The sequence below is a fragment of the Mastigoproctus giganteus genome, chromosome 3 (assembly GCF_048544385.1).
Source record: "Mastigoproctus giganteus isolate SK-2022 chromosome 3, ASM4854438v1, whole genome shotgun sequence".
NCBI lineage: Eukaryota > Metazoa > Arthropoda > Arachnida > Uropygi > Thelyphonidae > Mastigoproctus > Mastigoproctus giganteus.
The window spans coordinates 34300386-34314661 of record NC_143577.1 but is presented as its reverse complement, the minus strand read 5'-3'; the positions used below and the strand labels follow the sequence as shown (position 1 = coordinate 34314661).

The 14276-nt window shown below is 36.8% G+C and overlaps 1 protein-coding gene across 4 annotated transcripts in view; it reads left to right on the top strand.

Moving 5' to 3' along the window:
- The window catches only part of Ddr (discoidin domain-containing receptor 2), a 496805-nt gene that overhangs the window by 248451 nt on the left and 234078 nt on the right, over positions 1-14276 (top strand). For all 4 annotated transcript variants that reach the window (XM_090369236.1, XM_090369238.1, XM_090369235.1 and 1 more), the window contains exon 4: positions 6811-6882. The gene's annotated coding sequence lies outside the window, so the exon portion shown is untranslated. The remainder of the gene's footprint in view (positions 1-6810; positions 6883-14276) is intronic.

The window sequence follows — 14276 nt, the reverse complement described above, 5'->3', positions numbered from 1 at the left end:
ATTTTTTTTTGCGCCTAATAATGAGGAAAAATTATCGCAAAAATAAATTCACTGTGCCGTAGCATCATCCTGAATTCTAAACCCTTTCAACTAATTGTTTCCAATAACTTAACTTTTTCTCTTATAAAATCCAGTATAACTGAAAAAAAATTAATTAACTGTCAAACTGTTTAATCTGCGATCATATGAAAAACTTAATAACTAATATCAATCCTTGCAATAAAGCTGTCAGGTAGATGGATACCGGAGAATGGAAGGGATTATTATGGAACACTATAAACGATCATCTTGAAGACGCCTATAATATCCCCTTCGTACCCTTCAAGATCACGACAGACGATTACTTCAAGATGTACCGAACAGCATCTTGATTATAGGCGAGACTATTCGGGCAAGAAGGTCACCAGTGATCCGAGAAACGCCGTAGATAGATGTAAGATATATGCGATGAGGGGAAAAGTGAGAAAATGCCCTCTTTTCCCTCTCTGATCGAGCTTGTCGCGAGCTCATTGTGCTCTGCCGTAGTGGACGGGATGCTGAGATTGATTTATAATAAATGGATCATCATGGGGTAGGTTTAGATAGCTAGAAGGTCTTGCCTGCCTTCTTAAAAACAGTTGTCGTCAAAATGTTTCTCTCCTGTCGATTGAGGATCGAATTGTGTCGTTTGGAAGAGCTGTTTTCTTTTGCCAACGGCCGAGTTCTTTTCTTTCATCTCTTTTTTTTTTTTTTTTTTTTTTTGAGATGGGGTGCATGCTCCAGACGGTAGTTAGAAACAAAAAGGGGAAGAATATAAGTAGGTTGTGTCAAGGAAGGGCAAATGAAAAAAGAAGATAAGGAAAGCTGATTTTAAGATATCTTTTGCTTCAGTTTTAATCTCTCTCTCTCTCAAGAACGCTATTCATTTAAGTGATGGCTTTATCTTTATCCTCTTATTTCAGTACATATTTCTATTCATATTTAAAATTTTTTTAACATGCACTGTGGCAATCTTCAGTCTCCTCCTAACTGAACATCATGACCCCGACGTAGTGCATCACGGTAGTCAGAATGAAGAAACAACAGAGCAACTTCTCGTTTCCTTTTCTTGTGCATTCTGTGTATAAATTGTCAGCGTTCGCGGGCCTGATGGGGGATTGAAAACTCGAAATAGCCAGGATATCCACGCCCCGGCGACACCACCTAAATAAACCCAGTGAAAGAGCAATTAAGTTTTCCTATGGCCAATGAAGATATTGGACCCTGCGCTACTGCTGCTTGCTATCCGATTGAGTAACGTACGATGGAGGTAGTGGACTTCCTCGGAGGACTATTTATCACAGAGATCCTCATTTTATTTTAACACCCAGAGTGATTAGGAATTATGCTTACTATGTGGAAAGAAAAATTCAGTCTTTACCCATTATTGGTGTTAATTTTTACACGGTAGCGTATAATTGTCAAAAATTCTCAAGTATATCACGGGCTTCATGGTTTCGAACACGTAATATGTCAATTACGGACCAAGACCATACCCGCTAAAATGGCTTCTTCCATAAAACTTCATAGTCGAGACCATTGCAACAGGAAGCGCTTGTCAACAAATCTCTGTATTTTATAAACTCCTCTGACCCTGTGTGCCCGTCCCGAAGCATAAATAGAAAAGTTTTTTTTTTATTCCGACCGCCATTTCGTAGATGCATAAGTCCATGATAATGGACTTATGCATCTACCTTACCATTGAACCTGAGTCTGTGCAGTTCCTACTGATGGTTGACGTATAGTTAATGTTCCTATGGCCTCTTAGACCTGCTCTTGATGTTTTCGGCGGATGACATGTGTAAAGCGCGGGTAGTCTTTTATGATTCGTCCAAACCTTTCTGCCATTGAGATATCACCTCCTGGCTTCCATCTCTGAATAACATTTGCCAAAGAGGACATTTTGAGGTTAAGACGAGTCTTAGTTGCACGCACAGAAAGATGACGTGTAGTCCAACCGTCATCCCACGTTGAAAGTCTGTAAGTTCCGATCTGCTACTCCATTTACTTTTAATGTATTGCCGCTACAGAGGCAGATCCACGAGATTTATATTGGTATGTATGGGCCGATTCACAATATTGTTAGAGGGGTATTCTGAATACTTTTATGTATATCTGTATATTACAGATGAATGCATGATGAGGGAAGTCATATTTGTATTACCTACATGGAAATAAATTAGATATTATTGTTTTCGTGTACAGATTTGTTTACTTTAGTCTTCATGGACTTGGAGTTGCTGTTCATTATAAACAGTTTCTTTCGCGAAGAGAAAATGCCTTTTAAGACAGATGACGTTGGTTTGCGTTATTAAAATCTTCAGCGACGGTGATATTGTGAAATGTCAGAGTTTAAACAAACACTGAGCTAGCGATGAAGAAAAAAAAATTGTTAAAAAAAACCTAACTAATAGAATAAAGATAAAAAAATTGCAGTTATCTCTCTCTTCCCCCTCTTCTCATTGTCAGCTTGGTATAAACAAACAAACAAATATATTAACTCAATTTTAATAAGCAGAGGAATGCTAAAAAAAACGAAACCTTAATATGTTTCTCTAAGTAACTGCCATCTGGATGGAGTTGGGTGGAGGGGGGATAACCTGGATGTGCGCGGAGCTTCAAATAATCCGATAGAAATAAAAGTTGAATTACTGACTGTATCAACAACGTTGCTTTTGAAGAATTAATTACTGGAGTCCTTTCGCTTGAAGATTAATTTTTCTGCAAATCGACTTATGCTTGTTAGAGGGAACGATAGCTTGATAAATCAGTATGTTTTTATGTTATGGGGTGTAAAAGAAGCTGTTATTCTATTCTTGGGTAATTCATGCTCTGCTTTCACTCCCACTTTTTTTGGTGGGGGGAGACAAAATTCGGACAGGAGTACCTCAAAGTAATAAATGAAAAGCAATAAATCTCATAATGTATTTGCTAAAATTATTACAAATATGGTCGTAAAATGGGAGGAGTGAACTTAATGCCATGCACTAGGGATCTAATACGGAAAAGGTCCCCAAACATTTCTTGAATAGTTTTAACAGTGCCGACACACTATGTTCGATACCTCTTCTACAATTATAACAAAAGAAAGGAGTCCCCAACACGAACCATGCATCCGATCCCCGGATACCACTGCCCTGTCCTGTCCGTGGTTCCATAACCTATCACATAAAAATTTAATAAACAAAATACATTTCTTATTACTGTCGCTACCCCTGCTTTATTTTGTCCCCTGACTTTGAAGAATTATCATGAGTAAGAGATGGCAAACAGTTCTTGTCTACGGATGTTCCCACTACTCCATCTCGAGGTTCTGTTGATCTCTTTACTTTCCATCCCCTTAAGTTCCCTACCCCACCCTAACCACGCAGCGTTTCGCCTGGAATCAATAGCATGTTTATAACAGACAGCAGGGAAAGGACCATGAGCGACACCAGCGATGAAATCTGGAAGCACAAACAGAGAGATTCCACGAGATTCCTGCCCTGGAGGGTTTTCGTCTAGAGCGTGCTGGTGCAGAAGCAGCATCATCTTCGAAGTACGGTTGGTATGACAAATAATATTTGCCGGGATTTCATGCACTAAGATTCCCTGGAGCAACGCACAGCATGTGTTGATTGAAAGTGGGATGTGTTTGCAGTACCCGTTCGTAGGCCACTAAAATTGAAAGACAGAAGCTGTCCGATGCATTGCCCTTGATGCTCTGTTCAGCTGTATTGACAGATAAGCGCAGTTACTAACCCCGACTTACATAGAGATGGTATCATAAAGCCCACAATTTTTTTTTTCTCTTTGATTTTCCAATTTATGTTTGCCGATTATTCTAAAGAGAGAGATTACAAAGAGGATTGCTCTTTATGGAGGGTGGGGGCTGTCAGATTGGTTTTATTCTATTAATTATCTTTAATAATTGCTCGAGGAATTCCTTCTTTATTAAAATTAATTTTTTAACTTCCCTTCTTCCTGCCTTCTTCGTTTTCTTTATGGAAAGCGAAAGACAAGAGATGTTCAAATAATAATTGATTATTAGCTGCGCTCTGATCCCAGAAGTATTCGATTGGATTCAAGCCTGGACTCTGGGTTCGTATTATGAGATTGAACATTATTATGCTACAGCACGGAGGGCCCATTTTCATAGGACTATCAGAGTGCAGACACCACGGAAGTTGTGCAAGTTGTGCAACGGTCCCAGTGCGAATTACGAATACCATCCCCCACACCATGACCCATCTTGTTCCGAACTTTATAAAAGGTATACAAAACTTTATAAAATTATGAATTCTAATCTTTACTTTTTATTTACAACAAAGATTGATTTTTAAATTAATTTTTATTTATATATTTCATGAGTTATTAAAATCAAAGTAATTTTTTTTTTTACTCTTGTAAATTGATGTCCTCGAATTCTAAAGTAGGTTGCAGGTTTAAATGTTTTAGTTTTATTCATCGGTAATTTTATCAAGGCCTATACACGCAGACACACGCGAACTTTGTAATTGCTTTTCAGTTATGAAATAAATTAGCATAATTCAAAGAATCGTGACGTTTACAAGAGATACCGAAAACCATAACCATTTAGATGGAAACAGCATATGTATGAAACACATCTTTAGATCTAAAAAATGAGACAGAAACTGAGTTGATTTGGCAAATGGTGAAGATGTGCAGATGATGATAGCGATCTTTCTCCATTTTGTTATGTTTTGTCTCCCTCTCTTTCTGTCTTTCGCTACTCTATCTCTTGCAGTTTTTTCTCTCCATGCTCTGGTTCGATTTATTTTTGCCCCTCCCCGAGATTTGTTCATGAGAACCCTAGCAGCAGTACCACGCCTTCCATCTGTGTACTTAATAGCCATTTCGTATTAGAGATCCCTGCGTATGTCCTAATAACCACCGCAGGAACCTATAAAGAGAGGAATCATTGGACAATTCCACCCTCTCAGGTTTTGCTGATTCAGTTGGGAACGATTTCGGTTTGTATTTCTCTTCCCAAGGATTACTGCGTATTCTAATGTTCCAGCATATATAACATCTGTACACATCTGTTTGCTCCATAAACGAACCTGGCCATTTCCATTCAGTTTGTTTATTGCACGCATCCAAACACTGCGAACGATTGCTTCCGTAGCTTGCATCTGTGATGGCCGACCTGGTTCCCACAACAAATCCCACACTAGCCTTATTACAACTTATTTATCTCTGAACTCGGCATTACTTCTAGATTTAGCTATTACGCCATCCCAAACGATCCCACCATCTGAGCCCAGTTTACTTTCATTTTAGAATATAATTAGCTTCGTATTTCCTATGAATTCATCCCTTAATGAGAGGCAAAAGGGAATTTCTCTTAGGAGAACATCCATAAATTATTCTGCGTAAAAGATCTAATTAATCACCGATAAATGTAACCAGGAAGAGGCAAGAAATAATAGACTTAATTAATCAACATTTTAAGACACTTTCTTTTTCCAGGTCGCTAACAGTTAGGGGGGTTAGAGAAGGGAGGGTGAAGGACCGTATCTACGAACTGCCTCTTCCAAATAGTCAACTTTATCGAAAAGACAAAAGGATCACATCTCCCGATCACTAACATCTGGTTAACTTTCTCTGCTCCTTCCACGATGGCTTTGTTAATTAATTTTTGAGCAATTATGTTAAGGGTAATAGCTGCGGGGCTATTAAACGATTAATTATTAATAAACCATATTATTTATTCATCGCTTGTTTTAATTAACGATACCAATTCTTAGGACTCTTCTAGTTTTGCAATTTTTTTCTTCTAATTTTCCCACACTGTAATTTAGAGAACATTGCACATGCGTAGTTGCTTGCTGAAGTCTGCTCCCTACCCCCATGTTGATATTGCTGAGTAGATGATATACGAACTTAGGTCTATAAGAAGTGATGGATAACTTTATTCTAAGAGTTTGTTCAATTACTGGTTTAGCGTTAATCTTTCAAACAGATTGACAGCTGCCAAGATGTGAAATGTTTATATATTTATTTTTGTCTGTTTATTATTAAAGTAGATATATCATGTTAAATAAGGCAAGCTTCCTTGTGTTATTTTATTTTTTTTATTAATAATAATAATACAAATACATAAAACAGTACACCAACAATCACACCTGGCTTTAATTTCCTTATGGAAAAAGATAAATTATTTATTGAGGAATTTTTTACTTTCGAGAAGATACGAGGGCTGTTTGTAAAGTTAGGTAAGATTGGGGGGGGGATATATTTAATCACAGAACAACCGAACGACACAATTGAAGGCACATTAGTGTCTTTTCGACACCAATCATATTGATGCACTTATCTCACGGTGTTAGGAGTGATCCGTTCCCTGCCAGATGTCTTTTTAAACGTTCTTATATATGAAAGTCCGAAGGGGCAAGTACTTTCCGTTTTGCATGCAGAAACCGGATAACTGGATGTCAGTATTCGTACATTTCACTATTGAGGATGGTGCATTTTCTGTCCACAAACATCTCGTTCCTTACTTTTCAAACCGCCCTCATAGATACAATCGCACTTTTTTGATATTGAACCCTTTCTTGTGGTTCTTTATTTATCATTTGTTTGTTATGTGGCTTTAATTATATATTTTCAATGAAAAATGATCTAGTTTGAGTTGTATGAATTATTTAACAAACAAACAAACAAAATGGAGGACGTGGAATCTTCAATTCCTTTTAAATACGAGAATTATAAGAATATAAACTAGATCTTATTTTTAATCATTTAATCAATACATGCACATATATATAATCCTTTCCTTTGTCTTTACAGAATCTTTAAGCGTTAGCTGGTGGCAATTTGCCTGACCTTTGGCAAATCCAGCGGAAGAAGCGACGAGCCGAAGTAAGTAGAGCCTGAGTAATTTAATAAGGGTATGCTAGGATCATTTAACTGTACCGGAGAGACGGGAGCCTATCCGGTTGTGACATTGCTGCGACTATCATTACCTAGTAGGGGTGCAAACACTAACCACAATCAGTCATTGCTAATCGGGTAGCCATCCGAACAGTGAGAGCATTCTCTCCAGACCAACCAACTCATAGTACTCCCTAGAGTAACGCAGAGAGTTGGTCACAAGATTCATGGCTAAGATACAAGAGGGAATGGCTAATCCTCTGTTAGGATTGATTTCGAATAATAGCTTCTTATGGATAATACAAACAGTTTAATTGAAAGCCATACACCAATTTTCAGTTTTCGCATCGATTAAAATTTCGTATCTATTCAAATAATCTTATTCTTATGCAAAACATCTTTGCAGTAATTATAGTCGTAGAAATGCGATTGCTAGTGTGTAATAAATTATCAGTTTTCTCTAATGATTAAGGTCATTTTAAAAGATACAGAAGCATTTATTGTGCCCAGAATAGTTATTTTTCTGCAATTCTTATTGTTTCAGCATCCAATATAGTTAGGGAAGGAAGCTACTTTGTTGTTTTCCATTAAGGTTATTATTATATTAGAACCATAAATTGTAATTGTAATATTGGTAATTGTAATATTCTAAAATATTCAAATTTGTAACTCTTTCTATTTTTCTGTTCCCCCAGCAACTTGGTCTGATGATGGGTATCGGTAAGATACCGGAAACGTCACCTTAGTGCATATTAATGTAGGCAAACAGCCTAATAAACTATATTAATTTTCACGTGGTATAACAGTGGTTTTAATATAATAATAACCTTAATGTTTCTATATAGTTTATTTTTACTTGTAATAATTGTTGCAACTTGTTTATTTTTTACTTGTTACACCTTTGCAGCATGTTCAGCATGTTTATTTTTTTAATTGTTACAACACGATTATTTTTTTATTTGTTACATCTGTTACAACACATTTATTTGTTAAAATTGTTATTACACATTTTCTTTTGTTGTTGCAACCTGTTTTTTATTACTTTTTACAACTTTTGCAGCATGTTTATTTTTTACTTGTTACAACTATGACAACAGTTATTTTTATTTGTTACAACTGTTACAGTGCAATTATTTTTTACTTCTTATAATTGTTACTACGCATTTTTTAGTTGTTTCAACGTGCTTTTACTTATTACAACTTTTGCAGTATTTTTATTTTTTATTTGTTACAATGTTGCAATATGGTTATTTTTACTGGTGCAACAGTTATTTTTATTTGTTACAACGCAATTATTTTTTTCTTCTTATAACGCAATTATTTTTTTCTTCTTATAACGCAATTATTTTTTTCTTCTTACAATTGTTACTACAATTTTTTTATTGTTGCAACATGCTTTTATTACTTATTACAACTTTTGAGCATGCTTGTTGTTTAGTTGTTGTAACATGTTTTTATAACTATTACAACTTTTGAATATGATTGTTTTTTGTTGTTACAACTTTTGCAACATGTTTATTTATTTTTTTTTGTGACGATATTGCAATGTGATAATTTTTACTTGTTACAATTGGTACACCATGTTTTTTTGCTACAATTGTTGCTACATTTATTTTTTAGTTGTTGCAACTTGTTTTTTGTACTTATTACAACTTTTGTAGCATGACTGGTTTTAGTTGTTACAACTGTTGCAGTATGGTTATTTTTTACTTTTTACAACTGTTGCACAATGGTTATTTTTACTTGTTTCAACATGTTTTATTCTTATTTTTTGCAATTGTTGCAGCATTTTATTGTTTCATTTGTTACGAATGTTGCAACGTGTTTATTTTTTATCGGTTACAACTGACGTCTGTCTAATATTATCGTGGTATTTGCTTTCCACCGGAGACAAATATTATATAAGACGAAGAAGCCATCAAAGTGAGAAGCCATCGTGTGTTCAAACAAAACCTGTAGGCGAGGAGTCAGTTGTTCCATCTATCCTTTATTTAACTGCTTAAGGACAGAGTATCACTTTATCGAAGAGCACGGAGGGAAATACAGAAGCATCTTTGAAGCCCAAGACGTGGTCCGGCAACAGACATTACGTTCCCTGTGCGGGTTAGTCGTTTGACAGCAGGACGAGCGATGATATCTGCCCTCGGGGGCCGTCCGTTCAGTAGAATGACATTGGCGACAGCAACTTGTCTCACACTAAGTTACCGTGGTATTAGGTAAAGCAGTATCCCTGGGAGACGAGAGGTTTGCGCAGAGAGAAAGAGAGAGTTGCTGATAAATTATGTCGCCAGTTGGCACTTTAAACTGGACGACCTTTCACCTTGGAGGACGCGGGTTTACCGATGATACGCGTCCTTGACAGACACCGGTGTACCCTTGCACACCGATGTGTTGATGGTGCGCGCTGGACCAGGGAGATTGATTCTTTTATTCTCCACGCGTAAGTAGAAACGAATGGTGAGGCTTTGATGTCACGATGAGGCATTCTTATCACGCATGCCTCATGCCTCACTCGTGCGAATGGCGGTCTGCTTTGCCCTACAGCGCAACACACTGTGCGGAAAGCTTAGTAACGAAAACCCGCGATCAAACATGTGTCATATTGATTTTTAAAACGCCCCTCCCTGTGTCGTGATGCGCGTGCAAGCAGCCCTCCTTCACCTCTAATGCGCCGGAACAAACGTTCTTTGGCGGCATATCCGGAAGCTTAGGTATTACTCTTGCCGAGGGGTGTACGGAGGAGGGAATTGGGTATAACCTGGAGTAAAAGGGGGGGGGCATGAAAGAGGATGGATATTTACTGGTAAAGGGAGAGAGCTAACGAGGTATTAATAAGGGGTCCTTAAGTTTATAATTTCCGTCAGATGCCGAAAGCGTGAAAAGGGGCGGAAAGTTCGTCGGCCATGCAACCTATTAGGAAAGGGGCGGGATTTGATTTACATACTCCGCCGTCTCCTAATGAAATTATAGAAGATCCACTTGTAGAGTGCAATGGAAACCTGCATATATATACTACATACTGGTATGAAGAATCGAACCGCATAATCCCCCTTAAATCTAAACCTTAATTTCTAACGTATCTCCAAAAGGGGAATTAGGAAATCACGCCCCATTCTTCCTCCCGAGTTCCAGTTAAATCGCAATCAGTAGATGTAGAACGCAAGCAGTAGATGATTGCGATAGATAAAAATTCAGTTGATAAAATCAGGATTTTTATCAACTACAGCGAAGCGTCGGTTATCCGAAACGTCCATTATCCGAACACCAGTAAAAGAACTCGCAGGTTGCACCATCCTGCGCAGTTGTGTGTGCATTCGTTTATTTTATATCACTGAAAATATTTCAACAACAAACAGAGTAATGGATGAATAAATCCTAGATAATACCTTGGAATTTGAAGTGGTTTTGCTTTTCAACTTAAACCTTGTCAAGGACAAATCCTGAAATGTTGACATTGAGGGAATTCAGCGACGCCCATTGGGATTGGTTTCCATCACGTTCGTCAATGAAATACACTTGGTAACGCAGGAAATCCCCACTCCAAAACACAGCCCCACGTGACCTCTGTCGGCAACAAACCAAATTTAAATTGTCACGAGACGACCCTCCAGCACGCACAAAAGTGACAAATTCCGAACGAACCATTAAAATGGCATTTGTTCGTTATACACATTTCAAGAAGGAAAACCCCTGTCTAGCGGTACTCGTCGCTTTCGACCGGGTACGAATCTTGAGACAACCTCTATCCACTTAGGCATCAGTTGTGCAGTCATTAAGGATGTACAATAGACCGTTGAGGCAGGAAATTATACAACCTGCAGCCACTCCAAGAAGTCTCCCTTTGTTGTTTTACATGTCAACACACAGCAGCTCTCAATGGCCTCTCCTAGCTTCAGTTCCTTCATTTGTCTTCCGCTCCAGCTCCGGCGATGCACTTGTAAACGGCTAAGGACCCTTTAGCGAGCGGAAAACGTGACTTTTTGAGGGACAGCGTGCGGTCTTTCGGTCTTGCACTTGGTGTTAATGATCCACCAAAACCTTTTATGGCTTGACGTAACCCCATAGGAGACTAATTAGTTGATGGAACTCAGGAATTTTAACACTCGGATACATAAGTTCCCAGTCGTGCGTACTAGAAACGAAGGCAGGTCTTAAAAGACACCAGCCACTCATTCTATCTGTAGGCATGTCGGTGAGGGTGAACTAAGAGCAAGAAATATGTTGTTATATTTAAAAAAAAAACGTACCGTTAGAGACTGCAAATGAGAAGACTTTGACGACTGTCTTCCTATCCGATGATCATTAAAAAACGCTCACACCCGAAAAGAGAATTCTTTCCCTATTCTTTTTTTTTTTTTTTGGTCACAATTTGCATTTTAAATATACTGTTCTTCTTTTGTCCACATATGTTGTACGCATTGCATTAACTTTTAACACACTTGTATACATATTTCCGACCAACTTTTATGCATTTCTACACATTAATGTTTTACATATTTGTACATATGTAAAATATGTGCAGCCAAGCTTTGAATTTTGTGCACTTTTCGCTTGTTTTATGCATTTTTAAACATATTTTCTGACGTTTTTACCCAATTCACTTAAAGGGTTGTACACAATATTTACACATTACTGGCATATTTTTATATTACTATGTTACGCATTTTGTAAACATATATCGTACACAATTGTGTACATATTTTGTACACAGTTTTAACAAAATTTCACGCATTTCTGCATATTAATATTCTAAACATTTTACACATCATTGTACAAATTAATATTTACTCATATATGTACAAGTTAATATTTAGCCATATATGTGCATTAATATTTAACACACACACACACGTATAAAGGTTTGTGTTCTGTGTACATTTCGCCTATTTTATATATTCGTAAACATATTTTCAGACAATTTACATTATATATAAATAATTGGATAAAATTTTTATAAATTTTATATAAATAATTGTATACGGATTTTACATATATTTCACGCATTTGTGCACATTAATATTGTGCACATATTTCCAGCTAACTTTTATCCATTTTGTATTTTTTACCCATTTTTAAACATATTTGTAGACATTTTTACACATATTACATAAATAATTGTACAGAGTATTTAAACATTTGATTGTTTAAATACTGTGTACAATTATTTATTTACATTTGATTGTTTAAATACTGTGTACAATTATTTATTTACATTTGATTGTTTAAATACTGTGTACAATTATTTATGTACATTTGATTGTTTTACGCATTTTGTAAACATATTTTCGCAAAATTTTTACAAATTTTCACATATTTCTACATATTAATATTCTAAACATTTTACGCATATTTTTAAAATTAAATCTTACACACATTATATACAAATTACTATTTTACTTATTTATACATATTTTTGCAAGTCTACGTTTTGTGTTTGGTTACATTTCGCCTGTTTTATGCACTCGTAAGCAATTTTTAGTTTCAGACAATTTACATTTTATATAAATAATTGTGCGAAATTTTTACAAATTTATTTCATATGAATTTTTACAAATTTCGTAAAATTTTTACAAATAAATAATTGCACACAATTTTTACAAATAAATAATTGCAAACAATTTTTACAAATAAATAATTGCACACAATTTTTACACATTTTCTAGGCATTTGTACACATTTTGTACACATTTACTCTAACTTTTATGCATTTTGTATACATTTCGTTTATTTTACGCATTTTGTAAAACTATTTGCGGGCAATTTTTAAACATTTGATATAAATTATTGTACACAATTTGTACACATTTTTGACATATTTTTAAATATTAATACAGTAGTTGTGCACATAAAAGTTTTACACATTTCTATACTATTAATTTTTTACACTTTCACGAATTTCTGATGCATAATTTATTTATTATTATTTTTAATATTTTGGTGCTTTACCTGGTTAGTATTACCTTATATTAAAGGACCAAAACTACGTGGCATACGAGGACACATTGCAGACAGGGATCATCTTTAGATCCCTGAGGAGATTCCGCCTCAAGATCTAAAGATCTTGAGGGGAAAAAAAGACAGCTACTTGCGAATTGTTCTAATTTTCCATTTCTAACATCTCAGAATATTAAACTTTTATAAAGTTTCGAAATGTAAATTATTAATTTAATTTTAATTCGAGTAATGTTTCCTTGTAGCCTAAGGCTCTCCGTCTTGCATTCGATATTTTGGTGCGAATGTCTTTTCGTTAGAAAATTTATCTATATCATCGAATTTTTTTTTCACAAACGTGTTAGAAAAAAAAAAAAAAAGGGACCAAGTGAAATACATCAGTGCGAGAAAGCTTCTTCAACTAGTTCTTCTGTCAGAGAAAAACAGACATTACTGAATAATGCAAGAGTTCTCTTTCCTTAAACTAGAAAACAATTGAAAACTTGGACATGCTTTTTTTTTTTCCTCTTTTTCCCATACCGACGAAGTTCCATTCCATCTGCAGTGTGGGCGCTTTGAGGGAAATCCCTTATCACTCCAATGGGGAATAGAAAACAAAGGCTGTTGTTTACGAATCATATGCAACTCCAAGAGGGACGGAGGGTAGGGGAGGATGGAATGGGGGGAGGGGAAGAGAAACGGCATGAGGGAGTGAGCAGATATGGCCTCTGCTTCCCGCACTGCCCAAAAATACTTTGCTGGAAAACTTCTCCAGGTGTTTGCTGCGCTTCATAATTGTAAACTTTGTTTCTGTCTTCTAGACCACACTGGGCGGAAGGCCTTCAAAGCCGTTACTGTCACGAGGGACAGATCATCCCCATCACCAGGAAAGAGAACGTTACGTCTGCTTAATTTTCTTCAGCTGTGTTTTAAAGACGTCCACTCGATTGCGACATGTAGTGTCGCTTTCAAAGGAGCCCCCTAACTCTTCCGTATCGGGTGGGAGGATGGGCGACTAAAAAACGAACTTGGGGAGGCGAAGGCTTTAACGATGGGCTGTAAGCAATGTCCTCTTCATCATCTGTGGACGCCAGAGCAGATGCCTAACATCCTATTGTCCATACAGCTGATGGCTTCTCTGGTATGTTGACCAGTTCTGCGGCCGCTGCGGCCAGTGTCACGCGTTCTGGGTTATCTAGCTTCTCCCGCTGGTCGGGTGAGTCACCTCACTGCACCGCATTCACCAAGCTCGCTATAGAAAGTGTCGGGCCGTGTTGCACAGATACTAATGGCCAGTTAGTTCCAAGTAATAAAACCTTTAGGAATTTGTGGGTAATTTTATGCTTTATGTAGCAAGCGCAGGCGTTTCAATTTACCGTACCGAATTGCCTTACTTGCACGGATACATTGTGGCGGTGATGGAGTTCCTTTATCACCTGCCTCGCTGCCGT